Source organism: Lissotriton vulgaris, chromosome 10 (assembly GCF_964263255.1).
Source record: "Lissotriton vulgaris chromosome 10, aLisVul1.2, whole genome shotgun sequence".
NCBI lineage: Eukaryota > Metazoa > Chordata > Amphibia > Caudata > Salamandridae > Lissotriton > Lissotriton vulgaris.
In genome coordinates, this window is record NC_141698.1 from 839,888,303 (window position 1) to 839,916,258 (window position 27,956).

The 27,956-nt window shown below is 44.1% G+C and overlaps 1 pseudogene; it reads right to left on the reverse strand.

Annotated features, from left to right (window-relative positions):
- Nucleotides 1-88: 88 nt before the first annotated feature.
- On the reverse strand, nt 89-27,947 carry LOC147688867 (protein SSUH2 homolog; annotated as a pseudogene).
- Between the last annotated feature and the right edge of the window lie 9 nt (nt 27,948-27,956).

Consider the following 27,956-nt stretch of genomic DNA (forward strand, 5'->3'; position numbering starts at 1 on the left):
ATGGTCTCATTTGGGTGGAAAGATGTTGACTTTCAATAGCGCCTCTCCCAGGTCTGCAGTATATAGGTTAAACAAGGTGGGAGCGAACTCACAGCCCTGTTTTAGCCCTTTGTTTGGTATAGATCTTGGCGATCACATGAGTCTGCATGAGCTTGGTGCAAACCCATGTGCCCGTTTGGAGCGTCATGATGCCCGCCAAAAGCTTACTCGGGATGCCCCACTTTGCAAGTTTGGCCCAGAGTATGTTGTGGTCGATGCCATCGAAGGCGGCACTGTAGTTTACACAGCAGACGTAGATCAGTAGGGAGGCAACCTCTGTGTCTTGTGTTGCCAGATATGACAGGGCGATGGCATTGTCCAGCGTGGATGAATTGGGGGCCGGAATCCTGTCTGGTATTGAGGTATAATGTGATTTTCATTTATCCAGACCAAGTTCTTTCAAGAGCACTTTTGCAGACGCTTTCCCATCAATATCCAGAAAGGCGACCAGTCTGTAGCTCTCTGGTTGTGATGCATCCCCCTTTTTGTAGACGGGGTGCAAGATGGAGCCTTTCCATGATTCCAGAACTGCCATTTGAGGGGCACAGAATTCTCAGTCTTCATTGAAGATACTACCCGGTGGGCCTTTTTCTTCTACTTTTGGATGCCCTTCAGGATGTAATGAGTATATTTTTCTTTTGTCACCATATGGGCTACCTTGGGTTCACCTGAGTGATTGCCCTCCACCTCCATAGGATTATCCAATGATGTGTCTATATCGACATAGAGCTTTGTTGCATAGGCTGCCCCTTCGCTGCTGGGTACAGCATTCTCTGTGTGGACTACGCCGTGGAGGCATCTAACATATCTCCAAAATTCCCGGGTTTTTTCGGGTGCTAGTAGGGCGTAGATGTGTTTCTAATTCTCCTCTATATAAGTATGTTTCAGATGCCAGATAATTCTTTTTTGAGATTTTCTAACAGTTTGCAGGTTTTGTTTTGACCGTGCACACTTTTTCATCCTATGCTGTGACTCTGCCTGACGGCACCTCTTTTTCCTCTCATTGAATTCTTTGTGGTCAAAGAGGGGGATGGGCCCCTTTCCGATGGGTCTTCCTTTTTGTGAGGATGCACTTCCTGTACTCAGATCGTTGCTTCTGTCCAGCTTGACCATTGTTTCTGTCCAGCTTGTCTCGATACCAGTTGTGGATGTAACCTGCTTCTATTGGTTATAACTGGCCCCGCAGGAAAGTCCCGATTTGATTCTATTTCTTGATGTTGAGCCGCTGGTTGCAGCGAGTATTTGGCCGGTTGGAAGATGCACCTTGTGCGTTTTAGCGCTTATGTTCACAAGGATGGATAGTGGATGATGATCACTTGTGGTAGAGTTTTACACTTTATATCCTTTGCGCCTCCTCAACAAGGCTTTACTCATAAAAATGTAATCTAGCGTGGAAATATTTTTAAAGGTGAGTTATGTTTTACTATTCGGCAGTCCTGTTCGGCTCACGCTCCACAGCTTAAATTTGTTGATGCAGGCCTCCATGATTCTCCGCCCACTTTCCCCTTTGTTTTGTTCTAGGCAGAAAAGATCTCTCAGGCTAAAGTCCCCATTAACGATGAACTCATGGTCCTGGTGTTTCTAGAGATATTCTCTGATCAGGTCAGTGATTGTCTTAATATTCTTGAATTTTTCCTACTTTTGTGGATTAACGTAAAGGTTAATTACTGCACTGGTAATTGGTATTCCATTTAGCGCCAATCTTTTTATATTTAGAATCTGGACATGGGGTGAATGGGTGGGCCATTCCTTAGCTCGTACTTGCAGGTTTAGTTTTATGTAGATCGAGATCCCACCGGTGGGTCTCCCAAAAAGGTTTTTCCTGTGAGCCAATGTATGAAACGCCTGAAAGTCTTTGATCAAGCTAGGTGTTGTCAGCCATGTTTTTTGTAAGCATAGGATTTCTCCTGTTTGGAGGAATTCCATAGCATCTTTGTTAGCTGTGATCGTTTTGAACCCAGCGATATTCCAGCGTATTATTCCAATCCTTGATCTTGTAGTATGGTCCTTTGGTGCTTCAATACGGGTTGTTTGAGCTTCCCTCAAGATCTGGTGAGGTTGATGTCCGTAAGGGGTCAGGTGCTTCCCTATGCTAGGACTGTGCCCTCCCGTTTGTTTGCAGTGCTGCTGAGATCCAAGCCCAGTCTTCTGGTTTCCTGCTTTCACTATATAGCAATATTTTGCCCAAAATATCTTGCCAGGTGGATGTTTATATCCTGGATATTCTGACAAATCATCTAATTGCAGTGCAGTTTATTTAATACCATATGGGTGTACAAAGGGCATATTCTTCTGTAATATATGTATGTAGTGTATTGGTATTAGGGATTTGAGATTTACAAATCATGAAATCAAGCTTTTCAACATCAATTATATTCATAATTAGCTAATACATCTTACCCAGTAAAGTAACTGGTTCTAGTGAAAAATCTAAATCATCTCCAGAGACATAAAAGTAATACATAAACCTCATTGCCTGCCTTCATTCACATGGTGCAACTCGTCCAGTTACAAAGGAGCTGTTCAATTCAGAACATCAATCCAGGCCAGGGGTTTGAATAGCTGGGCCCCAAATTTTCTCAAATCATTTTGGGGTGCATTAACGCTCATAAATCATCCTCTCGGCTGCCATTCATACTTCCACATCAACACATCATGACCTAGCGTCTGGGGTAGCTGGGCTTCCTAATTTCTGGGCAAACTCATGCACCCTAACTTGACAGGGGCTGTCTGGTGTCTAGTAGGTCTTCCTCTCCCCACATTCAAATTAATATCTTCTTAGCTGATATATCTATATTGCTTTACAGTGCCCCCGACAGACATATTTAACTCCAGTCCAGAGGACCCCAATTTTGAAATACTGTGCCAGTAGCTCAGGAAACGACCAGAAGGGTCTATGGTCTATGGTTCTATGTTGGTAGTGTAATACAGGCCATGCTATAACTGGCTGATGAGCCCTAACTAGAGCAAAACCGGTCCTAGGTTGTTTGTTTTCCAGTTCAGAGAGGAGAGGGCCTGGCCTGGCAGTTTGAGCTGGACTGTTTCCATTGGAGCAGGGTCAAGACTGATTTGCATATGGCTGGGTCCAAACTAAGGTTCATGGTGTGCACAATAATGATGGATTGGGATGCAGCTCAAGCCATTATCAGTGGCTGAGAACAATTCAAGCATTAAGTCCATCAATTTTCTTTTAAAAGCGGTGTTTGTGAAATAGTAATTTTAAATTCGACTCTACCATTATGTTGGAATTTGAATTACTATTAAATAGAGTCCATAAATAATTTTTCTAGCTAGTCCCCAATCCTGATATATTTTGAGATATTTATAATACTAATTAACAGGCTATTTATTTAAATGCTATGTGTTTTTCTCAAGACTGTTGTCTGAAGATGTCAGTTATTTTTCTCTAACTCTGGTAAGAGAAAAATAAACCCCATTTTCCAAGCACCAATTAGTTAAAAGACAAACTGACATTTGACCTCTTTCCTTGAACAGACAGCAAATGTGTCACGGTAAAAACAAGATGTTATTGCCTTTTCACTTTCTGAATGAACAGAACACCCATTCCATTCTAGCCTGAGTTTACTCACCAGATGGGGCTAGTAGCTGCTAAAAATAGCTTGATCTAATAAAATGTTACTGGCAATTTTGAGTGGATTTTTGAGGCCTCCTTATGCAGCAGGGGGTTGGCCTTTGGTTGCCTGAGGGGGTGGGTGTACGCTCATCATGAAATATGACCAAAAAAAGGTCATTCAATGAAAAAACTATTGTTAAAGTGGCGTTATACTTAGGTATGGTAATAGGATCTTAGCTTACATTTTTTAAATGGCCAGAAATTCATCATGTTTAAGGACCCTATAAGTCACTGTCACAATAACAGCATGATGTCTTTTGAGATGTCATCAGTGAAGCCATTTTATCATATCATGAGCAATGTAATATGTGGGATCATACGAAGTGTGTGACAGGAGCGACAGTTATAGTTCAATCCCTAAACTGGCAATTTTCAGTTTTTTTTTTACTACAAGGCCTAACCATAACATCACTTTAAACTTTGTTTTAAATATACAATATGTTGGACCTGCCCCTTTTTGCAGGGTTAGCCCCAAATGTTTTGCCTTGTTCCTCCTATTTTTCTGATCATCTTTTTGTTGGATTTAGGAATCTGGGCACTTTACCACTACTTACCAATGCTAAAGTTCATGTGCTCTCTGCCAAAAAGGTCATTGTAATTGGTTTCTCCATGATTGCCGTATTTGTTTTACTAGTAGGCCCCTAGTATACAGTGCATGAGGTCTGCTCAGGGCCTGTAAATCAAATACTACTAGTAGGCCTGCAGCATTGATTGTGCCACATAAGAGTAGCCTTGCAAACATGTCTCAGACCTGCCACTGCAGTGACTGTGTGCGCAGTTTTAAACTGGCATTTCGACCTGGCCCCCTGCACCCACTTCCCAGGCCCAAACGTTCCCTTTTATTACATGTAAGGCACCCATAAAGTAGGCCCAAGGTAGCCCCATGGGCAGGGTGCAGTGTGTTTAAAAGGTAGGACATGTATTGTTGTATTTTACATGTCCTAGTAGTAAAAAAGTGCTACATTTGTATTTTACTACAGCATGGCCGATATCTCCCATAGGTTAGCATTGGAGCTGCCTTGTAACATTTTACATTTGCATCTTCCAATTGGGAGCTGATAGAAAATGAGAGTTTGGCATCTCTGTACTCACAATTTAAAAAATGCATTTTTTAGTGACATTGGTTTTTATATTTCAGGTCTAAAAATGCCACTTTTAGAAAGTTAATGACACACAGATCAGGGCTCGAAAAATCAAAAAAATTGTACTAGTCCTGCAGGACTAGTACCTTAAACAAGCATTTGCAATGCAATGGGTCTCGCATTTACGCGAGCTTAATCTATTGCCATTGTAAATTACATGTCTTTTATTTATGTTTTAAAAACAACAATACCAAAATAAAAGGCATAGCCATTTACAATGCCAATAGCTCAAACTTGCGTAACTGCTAGACCTATTGCATTGCAAATGCTTGTTATGATAATAGCATTAATTCCTCTTGATTGTACGTGTGGTTTTCCATTTACTTGGCTCTACAATGTTACCTGTCTAGGAGACTGCAACTTTTCTAACATGGTCATGAAGTTTGGCCACATCGAGTCTACCCTAGGCGGCTTGAGGAACATGGTGGCCCTCAGCTAAGCGGCCACGGCTCGGCTCCTTGGATGCAGGCGTGATTAACATTTGGATTAAACGAAGCAGTAGTGGTAGCGGTTTTACCTTTTCGGATCCCCCCTGACGTGCGGCGGGAGGACTGAGACGAAGTGAATGGGCGCAGGAGCGGAACAGCGAAACCTGGCGAGGGATGCAGAGGGAGCCTCACGACTTGGAGGCAGAGGCGGCAGCGGCATCTGTGGAGGCGTTAGCGGGAAGCCTCATCAAACACGGTGGGAGGAGGCAGCTTTAGCGCGAAGGAGGCATGATTCTGTTTGTAGCCTGCTTTGGGCACTGGGAGTGCTCCAGTCGCCGTGGAAAGGAGGAGACGCCGTTCTGGCTAGAAGTGAAGCGGTCCATAAAGGTGCAGCTGGTACAAGTACCTTCATTAGCACTACCAGGGTTAGTACAGTACTAAGTTTAAAATCTGCGGATCAAGCGCAAGTAACCCCCGTGCAGGGGCATCACCGGAGGTACATTTTAAGATATCTATCGGGGAGGGCTGATAGAGCTGATAGAGCTGGGCTATTTAAGCTGTTTGAGCTGTGTAAACCGAAAGTATCGGATAAGGTGGTTGTCACTGCATTATTGCAGAAAGGGGAATGGATGGAAGATGACATTGTATGCTCTGAGGGGGCCAAAAAGTGGGGGATGTATGATCAAATAAAACCTGAGGTAGCAGAAGACGCAGTGGAAAAGGAGGAGCAGAAGGGAGGTGTCGCTCCGGTACAAAACCGAACTGTAAGAGTTAACAGGTATGCATTGAGGGCAAGGTTAACACAAGACCCCCTGCAAGAAAATTCAGGATATCCTATGCGAGTGTCCCCACCTATCTCTACTGTAAGGTCTAGGAATAGGCAAGGTAGGGGCAAAGCTGATAGCTCAGATAAAAGTCTAGAGGAGGCTGCGGCAAGAACATGAACATCTAAAAAGAAGGCTAGAACTAAGAAAGCGTTCCACCATATACTAAGGTCACCCCCTCATTGAAAACGTATTACAAAGTAATGGCTACCAGTACCTCTCAGACACCATCCAAACCTTTAAATCCCCCGAAAACACAGACATCCACACCACTACTGGCCTCATCTCCCCAAAAGAACGTAAATAAAACAGGACATAGGGGTAGAGCAAAATAAGCTTTCCCCAGTGAAGGGGGCGGCGAGCCTAAGAGGAAACCTGCAAAAGCCCCGGCGGAAATCCCCATGAATAATGAGACAGCCAAAGTGGTTATGATTGATGGGGCGGAAGTGACTCAAGTAGGTGCAGGGGGGGCTGAGACAGTCAATTTAACCAATCAGTCTATACATCCAGATGTGACTCTCTCTAACAAATATTCTGTGCTGACAGATGGTAATACGGAAGAGGGGGAAAATCTTCACCCCAGTCACCAGCCCTCCAAAAAGTTTGAAACACCTGAGCCGCAGGGGAATCCAGCGCAGATTAGTTCCAGTAAGACAGATACTACTAAAGCGGACGTGACCTCCTCAACGCTGGCAGATATCCTTCTGACTATGAAGGAGGAGATATGACATAGGTTTACGGTCTCAGAGAACAACGAAATCTGAGTTGGCTAGCCGTTTTTCAACCTCTGAAGCCAATCAGGCAGCCATCCAGGCCTCGTGCAAAGTTCTAGCAAAAAGACTTGATGATGTCACACTAAGGACAGAAATATTTGAGAAGCAACTACCACTTATAAGGGATTCAGTGCACTCCATAGATGAAGTAGTTGCAAAGTTGAGTGCACAAAACCGAGAACTAAAAGAAGACGTTTAGAGGTTAGAGAACCATTCTCGATGGAACAATTTAAAAATACTCAATGTGCCAGAAGCAATGGAAGGAGCCGATTTGAAAGGCTTTGTGATATCGCTGATAAAGGGGACTGTTTTGAAAGGAGATGAGACGGTGGACCTAACACAGGAAATCCAGAGGGTACATCGAGACCCCTTTTGAAGAAATCCTGCTAGGCAAAAGCCAAGGAAAATCTTGGTAAATTTCTTGACTTATACTGTAAAGGAGCAGATTCTCTCGTCAGCATTGAAAGAGAAAACAATTGTATTTAACAGCTCCAACCCCTTCAACTTTCAAATAAGGTCTGACATCTCTCATGTGACAGCTACTAGACAATGGGAGCTTGGGAAAAGACTGGATGAATTGAATGGCTTGGGGGTTAAGGCACAACTAAAGTTCCCTGCACACTTAAGGGTGATGTGGAACAACCACATGCACTTGGTGAAAACAGGGGAAGATGCTGACAATTTAATCCTGAAAATTAGGAAAGAACAAGGCTCAAAAGGCAGTGAGTAGGTGGGGAAAAGGTGTATAGTTAGGGGATAGGTAGGGGATAGAGGTTCTCTTTTCCCTGGCCTCCTGGTATTATTATTTTTATTTTTCCTTTTTTCCCTCTCTACTCTTAGTTTGATTTTTTCTATATGTTTTTCCTTTTTCTTTTTTTTCTGAGATTTAGTATGCCGGATTGGGGTTACGCCGTAAGGTCGCTATATAGAGACTGGTTAATGACAGCGTATTACAAAACTACAAACACTATAAATTAATTGTAAATAAAACTGCATCCAGGAGAAGGAGCCTAGCCAAATAGGCTTAGCCTATTGGAAGGGAGGGTTCCTCATGGGGGGACAGGGCACAGGGGGGTCAGTGTGGGGAGGGGGGACAGGGGGAGCACAGGGGGGGCATAGGGATAAAATTCAAGCAAATACTCATCTCACTAGAGCTAAGGAACTAAGCCTGTTGAGGAATAGAAAAAATGATGGGAGAACAAAGTACAGGGAGTAAACAAACCATTTTTATCACCTGGAATGTGAATGGAATGCGGTGTCCTCGTAGACAGAGACTTATTCTCAAATATCTGGAAATATCGAGCGCTCAGATTTGTCTATTACAGGAGACCCATTTGAGTGTAGTTGAAAGTCGACCCATATTCTCTAAGGTCAAATGGATAAAGGACTTTGAGGTCTCCCAGCAGACAACACATAATAGAGGAGTGGCCATATTAGTGAAACAAGGCACTTCAGCAGTAATTAGGGGGGTCCAAACAGATTCCTCTGGAAGATGGATAGTTGTTAAAATGTTATTGAACAACATTGAGGTTGTATGTGCTTCTTTTTATGGCCCAAATGTGGACGATCCATCTTACCTCTTGAAACTATAATCCATATTGATGTTAGAAGCACCACCTTATATCTTGGGAGGGGATTTTAATGTATTACTAGACCCCATCAAAGATAGGTCAAATTTGAGCAAATACGTAGGGGCACCAAAGATATGGCGTGCATTACGAAACATGATTCACGATCTTGATTTGGAGGATGTATGGAGAGCTAAGCAGGGTACACTACAGGGACATACATTTTATAGTAAGAAGACTAAACATGCCTCTAAGATTGATTACGTGTTCACAGATAGGCATTCAATTAATGATATTAAGAAGGTAGAAGTGAAGCCTAGCCTATTATCAGATCATGCTCCTATACAGTTAGTATTTGCGAAAAGTACTGCACAGACACAGTCTAGGTGGACGTTAAAGAGGGCTATTCTGTCTAGCCCAGAGACTATAAAATCGATTCAGACATTCACATCAGAGTTTTTTAGATTTAATTTGGGATCTACCACTTCAGATAATGTTTGAGATTCCTATAAGGCAGGACTTAGAGGGAAGCTCCATGCATTAGTTTGTGCCAAGAACAGATTGGAAGTGAGGGAACTAAAGGAAATTGAGATCAGAATAGGGCAGTTGGAGCAAGACAGGATTAATGTGCATAGTAGCAAGCAGGAAAGACTTGCCCAGATTGAAATGGATCTAGAATTGGCTAAACAATCGTATAGAGGGAGTTTAGATGCAAAGTGTAAAGCCCAGTGGGATTCAAGCAGGATGGACAATTTTGAATATGGAGAAAAGGCAGGAGCACTACTAGCATGGAAATCTAGAACTGATCGTGTTAGGAATGACATCAAGGAGTTAATAATCAACAATAATGGGGAAACATCAAGGAGTATTGAGGATATGCAAAACTGCCTTCTTTCTCTATTTTCAGATTTGTATAAAGAAAAGGTGAATCCGCCCATTGAAGCCATGAGCACCTGGCTGAGTAATAAGAATTTGCCAAAATTGTCTGAGGAGGGAAGAAATAGTTTGGACGCCCCCATAACTGTAGAAGAAATATCAGCACAGATTAAGAAATAAAAAAATAAAAAAAGCTGCTGGTATGGATGCATTACCTAGTGAGGTATATAAATACCTAACAGATGCTCTATGCCCAATATTAGAAATTATTTTTAACTCAATCTATTCATCAACAGGCAGGGTCCCAAACTCTTGGAATGAGGCTATAATAGTCCTGATCCTGAAGCCCGGGAAGGATCTCCAAAGAGCAGACTCATATAGACCAATCTCCTTGCTAAATGCAGATTACAAAATCTTTATGGGCATTTTGGCAGGGAGATTGGCCAAACTAACAGCTATATTGATCCATGAAGATCAGAAGGGCTTTGTGGCTGGTAGACACATTGAAGATCAAACACACCTTCTGTTAGGTAACATAGACCTTGCAGTTGGAAAATCAGAACCCTTGGCAGAGGTAGCTCTCGACGTAGCCAAGGCGTTCGACAAAGTCTGCTGGAAATACCTTTGGGAAGTCCTTGAAGTAATGGGGTTTGGGCCACTATTTATATATACGCTTAAGAGCTGTTATAGGGGTGCCTCTGCTAGGATCCTTTTAAATGGAACATTAACATCAGTATTCAGCATTCAGCAGGGAACCAGACAGGGGTGTCCCATCTCCCCGTTACTGTTCAATTTATATATTGAGCCTTCCGCTCAGGCTATTAGGCTCGATACTATTATAACACCTTTTCAGTCTGTGCAGTATAGCTCCAAGCTGGCCCTCTATGCGGATGATCTGGTCCTATACACGAGTGACCCAGTGACAGCTATCCCTCGTATTGAGGAATTGAAAGCAGAGTTTGGTGCACTGTCTGGCTATAAGGCAAATAGATCGAAAACTGAGGTCATGTGTTGGAACATAGATCATTGGCTAGGAGTGGAGAGTGTGGAGTTTAGATACCTGGGGATATACATCGTGAGGGAACTGGATCGGATTCCCAAGATAAATCTGGATAGAACTATTAAGGAAATAGACGGTCTATTTAGTAGATGGAGGAACCTCCCACTAACAATTTTTGGAAAAGTGAACCTAGTCAAAATGGTTGTTCTCCCGAAGCTTTTATATTTATTTTCAACTATACCGCTAGTATTCCCCAAGAAAGATGTGATCAAAATTCAGAGCAAAATTGGGAGTTTTGTGTGGGGAGATAAAGGGGTACGATTAACCTGGAAGAAACTTAGAAGAAGACTGTTAAAGGGTGGGCTAGCCCTCCCGGATATCAGCCTCTATGCCGTGGCTTTTCAGTTTAAGAGCCTCCGCATGTTACTTACTAGACCTGACGATTCATCCTGGGGCAAACTATTGCAAGAAATGGTAAGAGTAGAAGGGAGAAATAATGAATTTTTGTATAAGTTTGGCTCTCCAAGATACTTCAAGAAGGTCCGTCTGAGGATTTTAAAAACAGCTTTGGAGGTATGGTACAGGGTAAGGGTAGGCAGTGGGATTGGATACTTTTCAGCTTCATCTCCAATTTGGGACTCGCCCGGTACCCCCGACTGTCTAAAAGATGTCCTGGCCATATCCATCAAGAGAGCTGGAATTTTGAAGTGGAATGAACTAAAGGATGAGGAGGGGATACACCCATGGGAGTATTGGAGGGCTAAGGTGGGGATGGATCTATCAAGGTTCAAATATCTCCAATTAGTATCCTGGCATACAGCGGAACGGGAGGAGATGGGGAGTAATGAGGTGGTAGAAAGGCTTATTCAATCTCCCACACCCATAGCAAAAGAAATATCACTATGGTACCAACATTTAGTAGAGGGAGCAGATATGGGGATACCACCGGCAGAGGGGGTTTGGAACAACACCGCATTGGCATTGCAGGCAGAAGGCATGCTTGAACCATCTTTGAAGATTTTATATAAATATATAAAGCCTGCCTGTCTGAAGAAGAATCACTTTTTCGTGATTAACAGACTCTATTACACCCCCTATAAAATTGGGAAATTTGCCCCTATTCCCCCACCGAAATGCCCAAGATGTCAGGAACTGCTGGCTAATGATATTCACATGTTTATTGATTGCAAAGAGCTAGATCAATACTGGAAAGAGATAGGACAGGCACTGTCGGGACTTTTTAGCACTGCAATTAAAGTAAATTCCTCACTAGTTATTTTTGGGGATGATGGACCCTTCTAGCAGCTAGCAACTAGTCAGGAAAAAGGGCTCCTGCTATATTTGATATTGCTGGCAAGGAGGGAAATATGTAGGAGATGGAAAGACCACCTTCCCCCGAACAGCGAGGACTGGTTAAAATCATCATTTAATATGGCCTGGCTGGAATACGAAAGGGCAGAGGAGAAGCCGTCTAACATCTGGCACCCTGTAATGAGGTGGGAAAGGAACCTAAGAATGATCCGGACACTCCAATGATTACACCATGTCCCCGATACTAAGGGGGAGGAGGTCTGGTGACCCAAGTAAAGCATGGTCAGTCTGGTGGTCCACAGAGAGAGAGTACGGCTGTAAATGTTCCACAAAGACTTGACATGGAGAGAAAGAGAGTAAAAAAAAAATGAAGTTTGGCCACATCTTCCTCATCACTGTGTCCGCCTCTGGCTACCAGAGAAATGCACAATGGGGCTCTGGGCCCAGCACATGCAGAACCCTTTAGAAATTAATTCTCAGTTGAAAGCTCAGGTTAAATTTGCATTCTCTCCTTTCCTACCCCTTCCAATTCCTTGCTCTTCTAAGGCGAGAATGAGGTGCAAGAATGTTAACATGTCTAATCTCTCCTTGAGTAATTGTCTCCTCCTTGCTGTTAGATCGGTTGTTGGATGTCTTGCCCTGTTAACGGATCTGAAGACAAAGCTATTGTCTTTACCCAACTAGCCATGTAGACTCTTTTCATTCTCACACAGCTGGCAATTCTTTCTCACCAGAAACAAGCAATGATGAATGTGTGTTTGTGAGATACTTCTAGGCAAAAGAATCAGTAATTTCATTTGTATTTTTAAGAACTGGGATTTAAAGCAACATTCTCATGACACCATCTATGCACTAATTAAGTATAATGCATTAATTTTATACCCTGTAAATGTGTCTCCATAAGGTAACATCAGATGCTTGAAAATAATAAAATAACATAATGCCACTACTCAGACGTCCATGACGAAATGTGCTCAAAAAGCAAACAACAAAAAAATAGCAAAGGTACGCTCAAGGGGAAAATCTATTATACAATAATTAATTTGTTATATTAAAAAAAGAAGCAAGCACAAGAGGGTCTAAACTGACTCTTATGTACGTTGCAAGCCATACAACTAGTGGCCTACGGCGTGAGCCGTGCTGACATCTGTCCTTCAGCAGAAGCAGGATCACTCAGATGCCACTTCTGTGTCATTATAGCATTGTGTTTCTGCATCCGACTACAGTTTCTTGGCGCTACTGGTTTTAAAACAAAAGCATTTGAAAGTGTCTTTCTAGGGGCCATAAACATCATTATGATGATACTGGCAAAGAGAGTCCGAGTCAGTTGTAGAAGCAGGCATGCAGAAGAAAAGAGGTTAAGATACAGAAATAAAATAGAGAGGGGTGAACTAGAGAGAGAAGGTTGACTATGAGAGGGGGGCACTGGGAGGTAGGGGCCCTGGGCAATCACATTGCCTACTTTGCCCATACATTAACACGTCTCTGTGTATCTTTTCAGGACTCTTTTTAAGTTGCCTTGTTTCATAGTTTTGCTTCCAGCTGCAAGCCTAAAACTCTGCTCTTGTGCTGTGTCAGGATATGTGCTGGGGAGAAGTGAAATTGTTAATGTGAATTTAATTGCTGTGCTGGCAGAAACCTTTATTGGACATTAAGCAAGGCTGAGCAGTTTTCAAGAGTCCTAAGGAAGAATTGATCAGGCACTTTTAACAGCAGCAAGAAAAAAATCTTGACTCAAAGTAGATCGTATAAAGCAGAGAATGTAAGATTGGGTTTTGAAATAAATTGTGCCACGAGGTAAAATAATCATGAACTCCCTTCCTGGAATGTAAGTCTCTCGTGCAACTGCAGGCCAGCCCGCCTTTGAACTGCGTCAACTTCAAGCACGGCTTGCATCAGTGATCAGTTTTGCTGGCGGAATCTGGGTTATGCATGCCCGCACTGCTTCCCGTCCTTTCAACTTACAGCAATCTCATTACAAAGAAGAAACAAGCATCGCGGCACCTGTGCTCCACATCCGGGCCGGGGAGGAGACAGAGGGGGGATAGGAGCATGAGGGCTGCTTGCGCATGAGCTGTTCCTGGATCAGCGGCTCGTGCACAGTGGTGGCGATGCAGACTTTAGGGGGCTCCTGTGATCAAGACGGAGGCCCGCGCGGTGCTGCAGTATGCCGATGAAGATATGAGACCAGCGCAAAGTCACCACAATTGATGGTAAGAGGGGTATATCTACATTTGAAACATTTAAAGACTTACATGTTGAATGCTGTGTTGTTTACGTGTCTACTAAAAGCCTGGTGTAAGTGCAGTGTCGACGCGAAAGTGAAACTGCATGCTTTTGCCTCGGGACAGGAGATGTGCGCGTGGCTGGACGTGCGCGTCCACAGACCACAATCTGCTCGTGCCCCGGTCTGTCTCCCTTGGGAGGCAACACAACAATATTAGGTCTCTCTGGCGAGACCTAAAAATTTCCTCGACCTAACTGCAACCTACTTGACCTCCGTCTGTGAAAGCGGAGCAAATGTGACAAGATAACAAGATTTAAAGGCATCTTTATTGCTCAATAACTTTGTGAGCAATAAAAATGCCTTTAAATCTTGTTATCTTGTCACATTTGCTCCGTTTTCACAGACAGGGGACAAAAGTTTGTTGGTATTCCAACTCGCCAGAAAGGGCGAGCAGGACCTAAAAACAGCTCGAACTTGTTAAATTTAGCTCGACTATGCGAGCGGTTGAGTGGAATTTTCGAGCCCTGCAGATGATGGACGGAATGCAGAGCAAATCAAACATTCTCCCCCAGTCAACAGATCTGGGTTAAATCCATTGTTCTTTTGCTCACCATGCCACCCCAGTTTAGACTCCGCCATTTGCAAATCAATCTTGACCCTGTGCCTCATGGGAACAGTCCAGACTGAACTGCCAATCCAGGTCCTCCCTGGAAACATAAACAGGCATTCTAGGACTGGTTTCGGGGCATCAACCCATATCAGCCAGGCTAGCCTGAATGTAGTGGCACAGTGAGCTCGGGACCAACGTCTGGGCATACCTGGCACACTTAGGGCGATTAAGCAAATGACATATAGATGATGGACGGAATGCAGAGCAAATCAAACATTCTCCCCAGTCAATAGATCTGGGTTAAATCCATCGTTCTTTTGCTCACGATGCCACCCCTGTTTAGACCCAGCCATACGCAAATCAGTCTGATGGGAACAGTCCAGACTGAACTGCCAAGCCAGGTCCTCCCTGGACCAGAAACAAGCATTCTGGGACCGTTTTCGGGGCATCACCCCTCATCAGCCAAGCTAGCTTGAATGTAGTGGCACAGTGAGCCCAGGACCCACGTCTGGGCATTACTGGCACACTTAGGGCGAGAAAGCAAAAGACATATAGATGATGGACGGAATGCAGAGCAAATCAAACATTCTCCCCCAGTCAATAGATCTGGGTTAAATCCATTGTTCTTTTGCTCACCATGCCACCCCAGTTTAGACCCAGCCATATGCTAATCAGTCTTGACCCTGTGCCTCATGGGAACAGTCCAGACCAAACTTCCAAACCAGGTCTTCCCTGGACCACAAACAAGCATTCAGGGACAGGGTTCAGGGCATCACCCTGGCTAACTTGAATCTAGTGGCACAGTGAGTCCGGGACCCACATCTGGGCATACCCGGCACACTTAGGGTGAGAAAGCAAAAGGCACATAGATGATGGACCAAATGCAGACCAATACAAACATTCTCCCCCAGTCAATAGATCTGGGTTAAATCCATAGTTCTTTTGCTCAACATGCCATCCCAGTTTAGAAACTTGTTTTTTTCTTACTTTAACCAGTCTGTGCCTCTGCCTGCCTCTGAATAGATGTCTGTGTCAGTATGACAGTTGAGCTGTTTGTGCATTCACTCTAGACAGTCACAAAAATGGAGCTGAGGTGAGCCCTGCATATCCTGATGGCCCATCATCAGGCTGATGACCTTCCTGAGCTACTGTGGTGGGAGGAGTTAACACTGACACCTGACTAGGGCTTTGCCTGTCCCCACACAAAGAAGTCTCCAACCCCTGTAGTGTGTTTGGAGCCAGGGTAAGGAAGGGGTGGTCCTTGTGCACTACAAAGACCTTTCTTTGAAATGTGCTGACTTTAAAAGCTGAATTGGGTATAAGTACTGGACCTCTGACACCATATAGTCAGAACACTTTTGGGTTGAGGACAACATGCCAGGAAGAAGAGCTGAATTGCTTTTAGCATGGACTACCACGTTGCTGTGTTGGCCTGCTGCTTACTGCTTCTGTCCTGGGAGTGAAATGACTGGACTTTGCTTTCTACATCCTGCTTCCAAGGTTCTCCAAGGGTTTGAGTTGAGCTTGCCTCCTATTAAGAAGCCTCAATCACCTGAACTCTGCTGCTGTGAGTTCTACTCTCCCAAGTGGTGCCAAAACCAGTTCCTGAGCCTTAGGAAGTGAGTTCTGGTGATACAAAGAAAAAAATGGATGCCTCACCTCCAAGCGTCGTTTGGAACTGATGCATCACTGCCAAAACTCGATTAATCACCGCTGCTTGCACCAGAGTGTGGTATCCGCTTGATACAGCAACTGCGGCTTACAACGCAGGCCCTAGCTTTTTGTAACAGTGCTTCCGAAGAACCACTGCTGCGTGAGTCTCGAGCACTGCACCACTGAAGTCTGTGATGCATCGCCCCGACGCAACGCCTGCTTCAACGCTGTGGAATCATCGCAGCTTGACTTCACCTTTGACATATTGTTCATGGGCGCCGATTTCTTCATATGCACCTCACTACAGTAAGGAACTGACGTATCGTATCTGTAAACAACGCATCACCTCCTCTGCCAGGAAATTGTCTTTGATTTTTGACACGCCTAAGGTACTTTGTCCTGATCAAGCACAAACATTGATTCTTAAGAACTACACATTTATTTAATCTTTGAAAATTCATATATTGACCTGTGACAGTGGGATTTTTATCATTTTGGTCTTGTTTTAATCAGATACATATTGGCTTTCGTTTTCAAACTGGTGCAAAGTCCTTTTGTTGTGTTTTCACTATGTGGATACATATACGTTGCACATTGCCTCTGGGGTAAGCCTAACTGCTCTGCGCCAAGCTGCCAAGGAGGTGAGCAAGGGTTATCTTAGGTGTGTAACTTATTTACTTGACTAGAGTGAGGGTCCCTACTTAGACAGGGTGCAAACCTCTGCAAAATGGAGACTCCATTTCTAACACAATACACTTACATATAGCAGCTTTCAGCCAGCCCTCTCCATCTAATATTTTTATTCACATGTTTTTCACACCAACTACAGCATCAAGTAAGGGATCAGCCCACTTCTGCTGCTGTTTTACCTCACTCTTAGAGAAAGCATTTCTCCCTTACATGTAAACATCCACTTAAAAAGTAGTCCATATCAGTGTTTGGACTAAGGGGAACCAATTTTAACTCATGAATATGTGTGGATTGCAGGGGGACAACCCTTCCTGCCTTTTCTTGAAAATAGGGATTTCTTACACAAATGTATTTTTTAACTTTCCTACTAGACAGATGCAAAATGGCCGAAGCCGCTATAATTACATGAAATGGAATGGTGGTTCTTCAAAATACCAGCCTATTAAGGGAGAGACTTGATATGCCATAAAGGGTGGTGAAAAGAAGGCGACAGCCAAGTAGGTTTGAAGAGCTTCTTTAATCCAGGCTAGTCTCACAGCATCCCCGGCAGCAACTGCTGAAACCACTCATTCTATGTTCCATGCAAGGAACACACAGAATAGAATGCGCACGAGAAAACCCACGAGAGATCCCAACAGGTGGCAATATGTTCTCATTTGTTTGAAAAATATAGTTTTCTTTCTTTTTGACCTTTCAGTGTCCTTAAACATGATGTTTGGCATTACTTTGAAATACACTTCTATGATGTATGTGTAATCCGGATTTTTTTAAGTGAGGGCCTGTTAGAAATGGGATCTCTGGTTGGCTGAGGCTTGCGCCAAAGCCAGGCAGAGACCACCACTCTAGTTAGGGTAAGGGAGTTACACTCCAAAGATAACCCCTGCTCACCCGCTTGGTAACTTGGCACGAGCAGACAGGCTTATCCCGGAGGCAATGTGTAAAGCATTTGCGCATGTACACAACAGCAACAACATCCCAGGCACACTACAAAAGGAACTCCACACAAGGTTATATCAAAAATAGCCTTTGTATTCTCAAAACACGTTAGAAAAGTAAACACATAATATACACTGTGCCAACTGGCACAGGGCAATATTTACAAGGGATTATGTACACCTGACAGGGCCACATGGACCACTGTCAGAACCATCACATGGTGAACTTGGTAAAGGTAAAATAGGTCATAAAACGTACAACCAGTAAACACGGGTAACCACTGTACTTTGCATCAGTCTGTGACATAAACTACATTATGCACAGTCCCATCAGGCACGAATTACATTCTGCTCCAACCTCACCAGCAAAAACACATACCATCACCTCACAAGTCTAAACGCATTAGACCCTAGCCGCCTAAGCATAACTCACATTAGGGGCATACATAACAGATAACATAATCTCACTAGCATAAACCATAATATGCCAACCAACCTCATAATCATAAAAAACCACAGTTTAGAGGTAAAAAAAAGGGTGCGTAAAACATACTACACACATTACATTTCCTAGCACCACATCAAATCAGGGCCCTACAATCCCAAAAGCCCCCCTGGCTCAAATGCCCTATGTCCCAGAGTCAGGGCGCGCTGCCAAAGCAGCGAAAGTCAAGGGTGCGCCACTGCGCAAACCTAAATGTTGCAGCTGCCCACTACTTGCTGTGCAGCTGGGACTATCCGGGGCACAGGAGTGCAACTCACTCCTAACTCAGACCCCAAAGAATTGCGCCTAAACGGTGCAGCTACCCACTACTTACCAGGCAGCTGTATACATTCCAATGAGGCCTGGCACCACTGTGCCGCTTCTGTCCCTCTCAGGGACTGCTGAAATACCCTAGCCCCCTCGTTGCAGCGGCCCGCAACTGAGGCACCGCTGTAAAGCAAGTACAGAACTGGCACCACTGTGCCTGGGGACCCCCACTGGGGACCCTTCAATCAAATTAGCCCATGGTGGAGCCATGCAAAGGCTCTTTCAACAACACCTGCCTGTCTCATTGGAGCCACCTGGCTCTGAAATAATGAGGCCAATAGCGAAAAAAACACGTGCCCCCAATGTTGCAGCGGTAACCAAATGGTGCTCCCAAGCCCACACACAGGGACTTTAAAACAAATGGGGCCACATTGGGGCGGGTCCGCTCAGGGAATTGGCCTCATTACAGGGAAAAGCACGGACCCCTCTTGAGCCCCCACTCACCAGCTCTGGGGGCAGGACTCCCCCATTTGCGCTTCGCCTGGTCCCCCTTCTGGGACCGGGACTTCATGGTGGAGCCCGTAAGGCTTTTGGCGGCCGAAGAAACTCTGCACACCATACAGGGCTCTCCCTCTGAGCTTGGGAACCACGCTGAGCAGCCACGCTACCACGGGCAGCCTCCCGCTGGCCGGTAACCTCGGCTTCTTCCTCCTGGCGTTGGGGCTCCCTATAGGTCACGGCAGCCCACCTCACTACGCTGCACTCCTCACACGCAGGGCTCCCATCGGGACATGGGAGCCCGGCTCAGCAGACGCAGACCTCCTCTCTCCTCTTCCTGGGCAGGCAAGCGGGGCTCTCCCTTGCACAAGGGAGCCCCGCGCAGGTATGCCGACTCCCAGGACTTCCTTCCCCTTTCTTTTTTACCCGGCAGAGTCCAGCATGGGGTGGGCTCCCGCTTGGAGTTTCCCCTCACTTTTCCTGCACCAGCGGCATGCGCGGGACTTCCCTCGAGAAACCGGAAGTCCCGCCCTTCGTCAGGCAAAACGTTGCCTGACTTCCTCCTGGCCGCGGCGGTGAGCTTTTTCTCTGACACAGATGCGGGGTGGGCAGCCGAAACAGCATTAAAACGCGGGGTGGGCACCCGCAGTTGAAATAAGTAGCAGGAGAGCAGGGTGGCACCCGCTCTCCCCAAAACAGGCAATTTAAAAATCCATACACGGTTGGGCACCCGCAATGATGCCTGCATCACGGGGGAATCCCTCATGCCGAGTAGCCCAGCGCTTCGGAGCCCTTGTGTCCCTCCTCATTGGGGAAAATAGGAGAATCCAGCACAGCGCTCACGAGGCGCTAAGTGCACAAAAATAGTCCTTTCTAAAAGATCAGATCAAGTCCACAAAGAGCTCCTTGGAGTCCTGAAGAAGGAATGTGTCCACGCATAATGTTCTAAAAGGTAAAAAGGGCAATGCATGGCCCATGGAGGCAAGCCCTCATGGTAGCACCCCCTGGGCCCCAGCAGCAGCACGCCCTGGCAGGAGCAGCAACCAAGAACTGAACAACTTCATGGGGACACAGCCTCTATTTTTATAGAGAGGGTCTGGGGGAACCTGATACAACTGGTTCAGGGGAACTCCTGAGCACTTTGTTGTGCTCAGCTCCTCTCCTCTATTCACAGGACAGGGACATCATACGCACCACAGGGGGCGGAGCCAGCATTGTGGAGGGAAGGCACAGCCCTATTCAGGTCCCAGGTGCAACTCCTCCCTCCCATCTACATGCAGATCTCCCTGTTCATCACTGGGCAGATCCATCCTGGCTCCTAGAGCCAGCCACACCATCCAGCACCTGTCACTCACAAGCCAGACAGGCAATTCACATCAAACAACACACAGAAATGCCAACTTCTAAAAGTGGCACTTCTCCACCAGACACAATAAATCTGCGCACAGCATTTATTCTCACGAGTTCGCACATACCTAACTCAACCCCTGCACTCCGCTCCTATCAGGAATTACCATGGACACACATATCCCCATTGTTTTATGGTGGCAGCCCAGGCCTCTTCACCTCCAGGGGCTACTCATTCCCCCATACTCCAGATGCAGGTCAGCCTACTGCTGTCTCACCTCTTCCCCTGGGTCAAGACATTCCCTAGATCCTATCACTTCCAGATCCAGACAGTTAATCCACAACCAGGCAGAGACACAGAGAATGTTAGAGCACAAAAACTCAGCCACTTCTAAAAGAGTGGTTTTTAACACACAATGCAAAAAATCCTTCACAAAAAGATGTGTTATTGACTTGTGAGTTCAGGCACAGTAAACTTCACCTCTCCATCTTAAGCCTTTGGGAAGATAGGCTGGAAACATATCACACAGCCTCCCCATTCTGTCCTATGGGCAAGATGGCCTTTCAACAGTGAAAAACGAAATGGAGATTATTTCACTGTCAGGACATGGTACACACCTCAGTACATGTCCTACCTTTCACATGCACTGCACCCTGCTCAGGGGGCTACATTGGAACTACCACAGGGGTGTCTGATGTGCATAGAAAGGGAAGGGTAAGGCCATGGCAGTTTAACAACCTGCACGCAGGCACTGTAGTGGCAGGCCTGAGTTGTCTCTTTTAAAGCTACTTGTGTGGGTTGCACAATGAGTGCTGCTGGCCCACTAGTAGCATTTGCATTACCAAACCTGGCACACATAGTGCACTTTACTAGTAAGGCAAACATACCAATCATGGACAACCAATTACCATTATACTTTACACAGAGTGTAGTTGCACTTTGACACTGATCAGCAGTGGCAAAAAGCCCAAAGCATCTTAGTGGGCAACACCATGTCAGTAAAAAGGTCTAGGGGGAAAGCAATAAGTTTAGCGTACTTTAGCCAAAAAGGGCCAATCCAACAGTGTGGTTAGCAGTGCGTTGCCTTTGTTTTGATCCAGTGTCGGAGGTGTTTCCATGTCGTGCGTGATGACCACCGAGGCTCAGTTATTGCAGCGCTTAAAAATGTGATGGATCAAGATCGTTTAGAGAAAGGTGTATGGGAGAAATTGAGGACAGACTTAATACTAATCAATATCATCCAATATCTGATTGTCATTGTGGGATGTTAAGAAGTGGTCATATTATATAGCTTGTCAGGACCTGCAGTGGTGGACTAAATAAAAGTTGTACATTGGCCAGCAGCATGGGGCATATGTTTTCCGCTATTTCATGCTTGCTTAATTAGTTATGGGTGGTTTATTAATGTGGACTAGTACACTGCTGGGCAATAGACATGACCCAAGGCAGTTTTGTCTTATGAGAGTGTAAGAGTGTCAAGCAGTATAAAGGAATTATTATGCCGTTTGTATAAACTACAGTTAACTGTCTGAACACTTGGTATTAGTAGTAGTGTGAGTCAGGAGAGTCTTATAGTGTACTGTAGTGTAATTGTAATTGGGCAACAAGCTGCTCCAGAACTTAAAGTTAGTGGATTTTTTGTTTCTTTTTTTTCTGTGATTAATGTTGGTTATTGAGACTAGTCTTGTTCTTTTAAGGAACTCCATTCATGTATTTAGTCCTGTTTCTTTTCAATTAAATTATTAGGAGCAGGGTTTTCTCCCAGGGTGAATGTGGTATGTGCATTCATGAAATGTTTGGCATAATTAATTAACAGGAGACTAGTTCAAGTTGCAGGTTTATTGCTTTTTGATGATAGCGTGTGCTCTTTGAAATTAGGTGAGTCCATTTTGCAGAAATACAAAAACAGATATTAAGGCAGACACATATGTGACTTAGAGTAAGCTGTGCTTCAAGAGTGGGGCCATGCAGAGGATGGAAAGTAAGTAGAGGGCCATTTGAAACAAAGGCGGGAGCAAACATTTGATTTTTTATGCCATGGTCAATTTGCATGGCAATACAGAAAAGGCTATTTTAGAGAAGGCATGAAAGTTGATGATGCAAAACTGTAGAAAGAAACAACATTATTTGCATGTGAAGAAGTTCTATATTAGGTACTTTTTATTTTATTTTTCCAGAGTTTTATATAGCGTGACCTCGACCTGATTCGGGTATCGAAGCACTTTACATAGCGCCAGTTGCGCTACATGAGGACACATTCATTTTTGTTAGGCACAAGGAGATTAGGCGATTTGCCCACAATCACAGGATGTTGAGCATCATTGCCTAGACTCAATCCCAATTCCCGAGGTCGACCGCCCCATCTGTTAGGCCAACTCCTCTCCCCAAGTGGTACTTCTGATAAGCAATACAAAGAGGCAAACATGCTATCCCCGAAAGGCTACTGCTGCTCTATCTAGGGTGACCAGATTGAGAAAACCTAAAACCGGAACAGTCTACAAAAACAGAAGTAGGACTATAAACCAGTATCAACTGGAAAAAGGGTGGAGATGCACAATTGTCCATAAATAACATTTGTGTTTCATATAATTTGGAACCTGTAAGAAAACATAACAACCTTTTTTGTAGTGTGATATAGCATTAAAGTTTGCAAACTTCATTTCAAATTAAAACAGATCAAATAAGATCTTTCCTTCACTCCCAGAAGTTGTGCTGAATCTGAGGGAAAGATTGGGCATCACCTGAGGGCCTTCTAAAAAACTGATTTCGCCTCTTTGCAGCCTGATGTGTGCTTCAGAGACACTCAAGCACAGCAGGAGAGTCAACTTTATAAAACAACTTTATAACAATTGACTTTTATCCCTTTGGTAAGGGAACTGGAGAGAGCCCTAATAAATGTGAGCCTGCAGTGTATTTTAAATGTAACGTGCACGCTTACAGACCCTCGCCCCAAAACCAGGACATTACTTAGTTTTAAATAAAACTATTGGGTCACAGGGGCGACACATTGAAAGACGGGACTTTCTGGGGAAATCCAGGACGTCCGGCAACCCTAACTCTGCCGCTTCAGATGATCCTCTCAAGGTTTGGAAGCGTAAAGTAATGACAGCCAGGTAGAGATCTCACTCTCCATTGTGCCTATTTTCTTGGCATTCCTGCTTGGAGCCAGTCCCAGTGCTACCTGCTGCGATTAACATCACTTTACACAAGTGCAGGGAGCCTGAGAAGGACATTTGAAAAGAAAAAAAAATGGTCCCAAGTCTTCTCTCTTAAACAGTGCTGGCTGAAGAGAAGGTTACACAAATGCAACAGAGAGCTATGTATCACTTGAGATTTACATGATACTCTCTGAGCAATTCTGAACATTTCCTCCGCTTGGGACTGATAACATGAGTACAATTAACTCCGGCTGTGATCATACATCCCAACAGACCTGGTGCATGCGGGAGACTCCCGACTTTTAAAGCTTTCATTTAGCTGTCTCCAACCTAAAATGGCCTCTGCATTACCAGCATAGCAACTGCCTCCTTCCATTGCAGACTGTGCAGGCTGTGCAGCCTTGACCATGGCATGTAGAACAACTTGCATTGCCAATACCATTGTAATAAGATGGATAAATGATGAGTAGACAAGGTGTAGCATTAGAAGGATGCTTTATTCTTCAGATAGTAAGTATCATGGGGGGACCCCACCAGGAGCAGCTCACTTGCTGCTCAGCCCGACTCCAACTCCTCTAACTGAATCCTCACGCTCACACAAGCATTCCAACACTCCACTCACGCGGGCACCAACATTCCACTAACATTCATACTACTAATGGCTGAGCAGCAAGAACTAGACCACTACATCACCTTCCCCCTTTTGAAAGGAAACAAAAATTCTGTACGTACATTCACAACATGAAATAACATTGGTGTAAAATTGCTAACACAGGATGTGAAGGAAAAGAAATATGCAATAAATCGCAAAAGTAAATACATTGCATTAATAAAGAACAAAAGACATAGTATGCAATTCATAAGCATATTACAAAGAGTAAGAGAAAAACAAAATATATTAAGAAAGGTGAAGATTTCACCCTGATGAACTATAAAATAAGTTCAACGTGACAAGGTAAGGTGAGGAATAATGTACCACAACCAAAAGAATAAAATCACACACTGTCACAAAATTACAGAAGCTGTAGAATCTACACACAGTGGATAATTAAACCCATTAAATTAAAACAAAATAAGTAGAGACACAGCAGGTGATATATGCACGAAAAAGTGAATATCACGAAGTGACCTATCCACATAAAGTGGAAATCCCCGTACACAGGAAAAAGTGGCAACCCCTTAACTAAATGGAAAATCCACAAGCCAGGAAGACCACGTAGCCAAAGGCTACAACAAAGTGAACCTTGATAAAACAAACTATAATCATATAGTTAAATTAAATAACGTACATTAATGAGTTATGTGCCATTTCCAGTATGACTAAAATGACACGGGCAATGAATGTGTGTTATGAAAATTCTGTTACTGGCTGAATTAAGAAGCTGTAGGCAACAATCTATACTTGCATAAAGCACAAAACTGTATAGGAAGAACTCAGTGTAAAAAGGTGTGCGCATCACCCACACTGAAGCATAAAACAAGTGTAAGGAGACCAGCTCCCAAACATAACTACCCTAAAAACAGTCAAAGCTTAGAGCATTGATAATAAATAGATTGGCCAAAACCATAACATATAAATGCATTCCCTGAATGTAAATACTTGCATAAATTATCACAAGCAAATTAAATGGTTAACATAAACAGTGGCAGATGAAGCTTAAAAAGCTCGGTGTTGCTGTAAGTGCGACATAGGCCAAACCATTTTCTTTTTAACTAAATAAGCTACCAAGCTTGGTGTTGCTGTAAGCACAACACAGGCAAATTAATGACATCTTTTAAAATAAAGTAGCTAAAAGCTTGGTGTTGCTGAAAGCGTAACTGCGCAACACAGGCAAATTCATTACATATTTTTTTTAAACAAATAAGCTAAAAGCTTGGTGTTGCTTAACGCGAAACTGCGCAACACAGGCAACTTCATTACCTTTTCTTTTTTTTTAAACAAATAAGCTAAAAGCTTGGTGCTGCTGTAAGCGTAACTGAGCAACACAGGCAAATTTGTTACATTTTTTTTTGTAAAATAAAGTAGCGAAAGGCTTGGTGTTGCTAAAAGCAAAACTGCGCAACACAGGCAAATTCATTATATTTATAAATAAGCCAAAAGCATGGTGTTGCTAAAGGTGCAACACAGGCAAATTAACTTTATTTTTAAAACGAAAATTATTACCAACTCTCGAATAATTTTAAACTAAAAACACAGTAAAGCGAATAGGATAGCCGCCGGTGAGCGAACTCTCTCACCCGAGAATAGTGTTGCACATGTCCCACACCAATCAGCAACTGGTTTAAGTTGAACATGTCCCACGCCGATCAGAAAATCCTTTAGGTACTTCGAGTGGAGAGAGAAAAACTTGCACCCTGTGGCCAATGAGGCCAATGACAACAACGGTGTTGATAGTTTCACACAGACGCTTCAACATATTGCCAGGCACAGATGAGCCAAGATGATTGGCAGAAGCGGAAGATTGCGTGACTAAATGTAGAGCTCGGGTGAAAACACAAAATGGCGGCACGTTTTTCAACGTAGACGTAGACCCAGGGGGTTCACGGTACGTCAGTAAACACAGACGTCCAGGAGGAACTCTGATGTCATGAAGATAGAATCGTCTCGTGAAAAGATGCAGGTGAGCGTGGCTCGAGCTAAATTCAAACTGACTGCGGCTTAACTGACATAGGGAGCTCCAAGAAATGTATAGGGCCAAAACCAAGTAAATAAACATTGCCCACAGACGAACTGCTCACCCAGGTGCCAATCAATATGAAACGAAATTGTGCAGACTCCCAGAGGAAACGAAATTGAATAGTCTTACTCCTCGAATTAATTTAAAGCCCAAATAAAAGTTCCTTTTCCATCCAGAAGATGGCAGCAACCATTCATTCTCTCCCGCTCAATGGATAAATTACACAACTCTGACCTGACATTGAAATCGATGTCGAGCGAGCCAGATCACTTTACCGATTTCTCTTTAACTTGTCATTAGAGCTCCGCAGTGCCTCGGATTAGTCGGATTCTCTTCAGATGGGGCTCATACTGATCCAAGATTGTTGGGAGAGTGATAGATAAATCTTAAATTGGTAGAAACAGGTCCGGTATATTTACGGATACAAAAACAGCAAACAGACAACTGTCGCATGAAGAGCTTCAAGTCCTGACACATTTCAGCGGGCGACGGTGACAGTCACTGGTGGGGTCCCCAGGTGTCAGGCTCCCAAAAACAGCTGCTTTACCTTTTTTAAAGTTCCGTTTTCAATTTCGTTTTAGCTGTTTTTGATAAATTCCGTTTTAAGTTCAACATCCTTCAATACAACACATGCGGGTTTTTCCTGATCGTCGCCATATGTAATAAGATGGATAAATGATGAGTAGACAAGGTGTAGCATTAGAAGGATGCTTTATTCTTCAGATAGTAAGTATCATGGGGGGACCCCACCAGGAGCAGCTCACTTGCTGCTCAGCCCGACTCCAACTCCTCTAACTGAATCCTCACGCTCACACAAGCATTCCAACACTCCACTCACGCGGGCACCAACATTCCACTAACATTCATACTACTAATGGCTGAGCAGCAAGAACTAGACCACTACAACCATGGCACTGGGAACATGCCTCATCCATTTGATATCTAGATCCATTGCACACCAAGCACACAACCATACCAGCTCCATTGCATTTTTTTGCAGATGTGTTTTGTCCCATGCCCAAACATGATGTACAGGGTTTAACAGAGGACGAGTGAGGGACCTTGATCTTTTGGTTAGCATCTTTGAACATAGCAGGAACTGTCACTGGGATGTCCCACGGAAGAAAGACTTGACCACTACCATAAGCATTTAGAACTTCACCATTATAAGGAACACTTTTCCACTCTTAAGTTCTGAACTCAGTGAACATCTCAAGATGATACCTGCATGTGAGGACTGGTTGGAAATCGTGAAACACCATTTCCTTGGCAGGAGTACTTCCGTAGCAGCACTTGCTCTCCGCAAACTGTATAAAGGCTTGCTTTGTGGTATCTTCAGTAATTGAAGAAATACTCCAATGTACATCTGAGAAGGAGCAGCTTCCTCAGGGCCTGATCCTGGAAAAGATGGGAGAGGAAGACATTTTCCATTGCCACCTCCTGTTGATATTCCTTCATATCCAGTTACACTGTCCATAAAGTGAGTGTGGAGCGGGGGGCAGCATTGCCACCAATAGGAATGGATATGGGCCCGATGTATCAGTATCTCCAGTACCAAGCAAAGGACTTGTGGATCAAAAATTTGATCCCGTGGTAATTTATTTATTTATTTTTTACATTTGTAAGGCGCACAGATACCCACAAAGGGTTTCTGAGAGACGACCCAGTGAACATTTCTGTTGCTGTCGGTACCTCTTGTATCAGTGACCTGTATTATGTCAACAAGCAAAATATACTCCCCTTGTGCTTTTTTTCCCAGAATCTCACACTTTTGTCTTACACTGCTGGCCTGTATCTGCGGCATGAAAGGCAA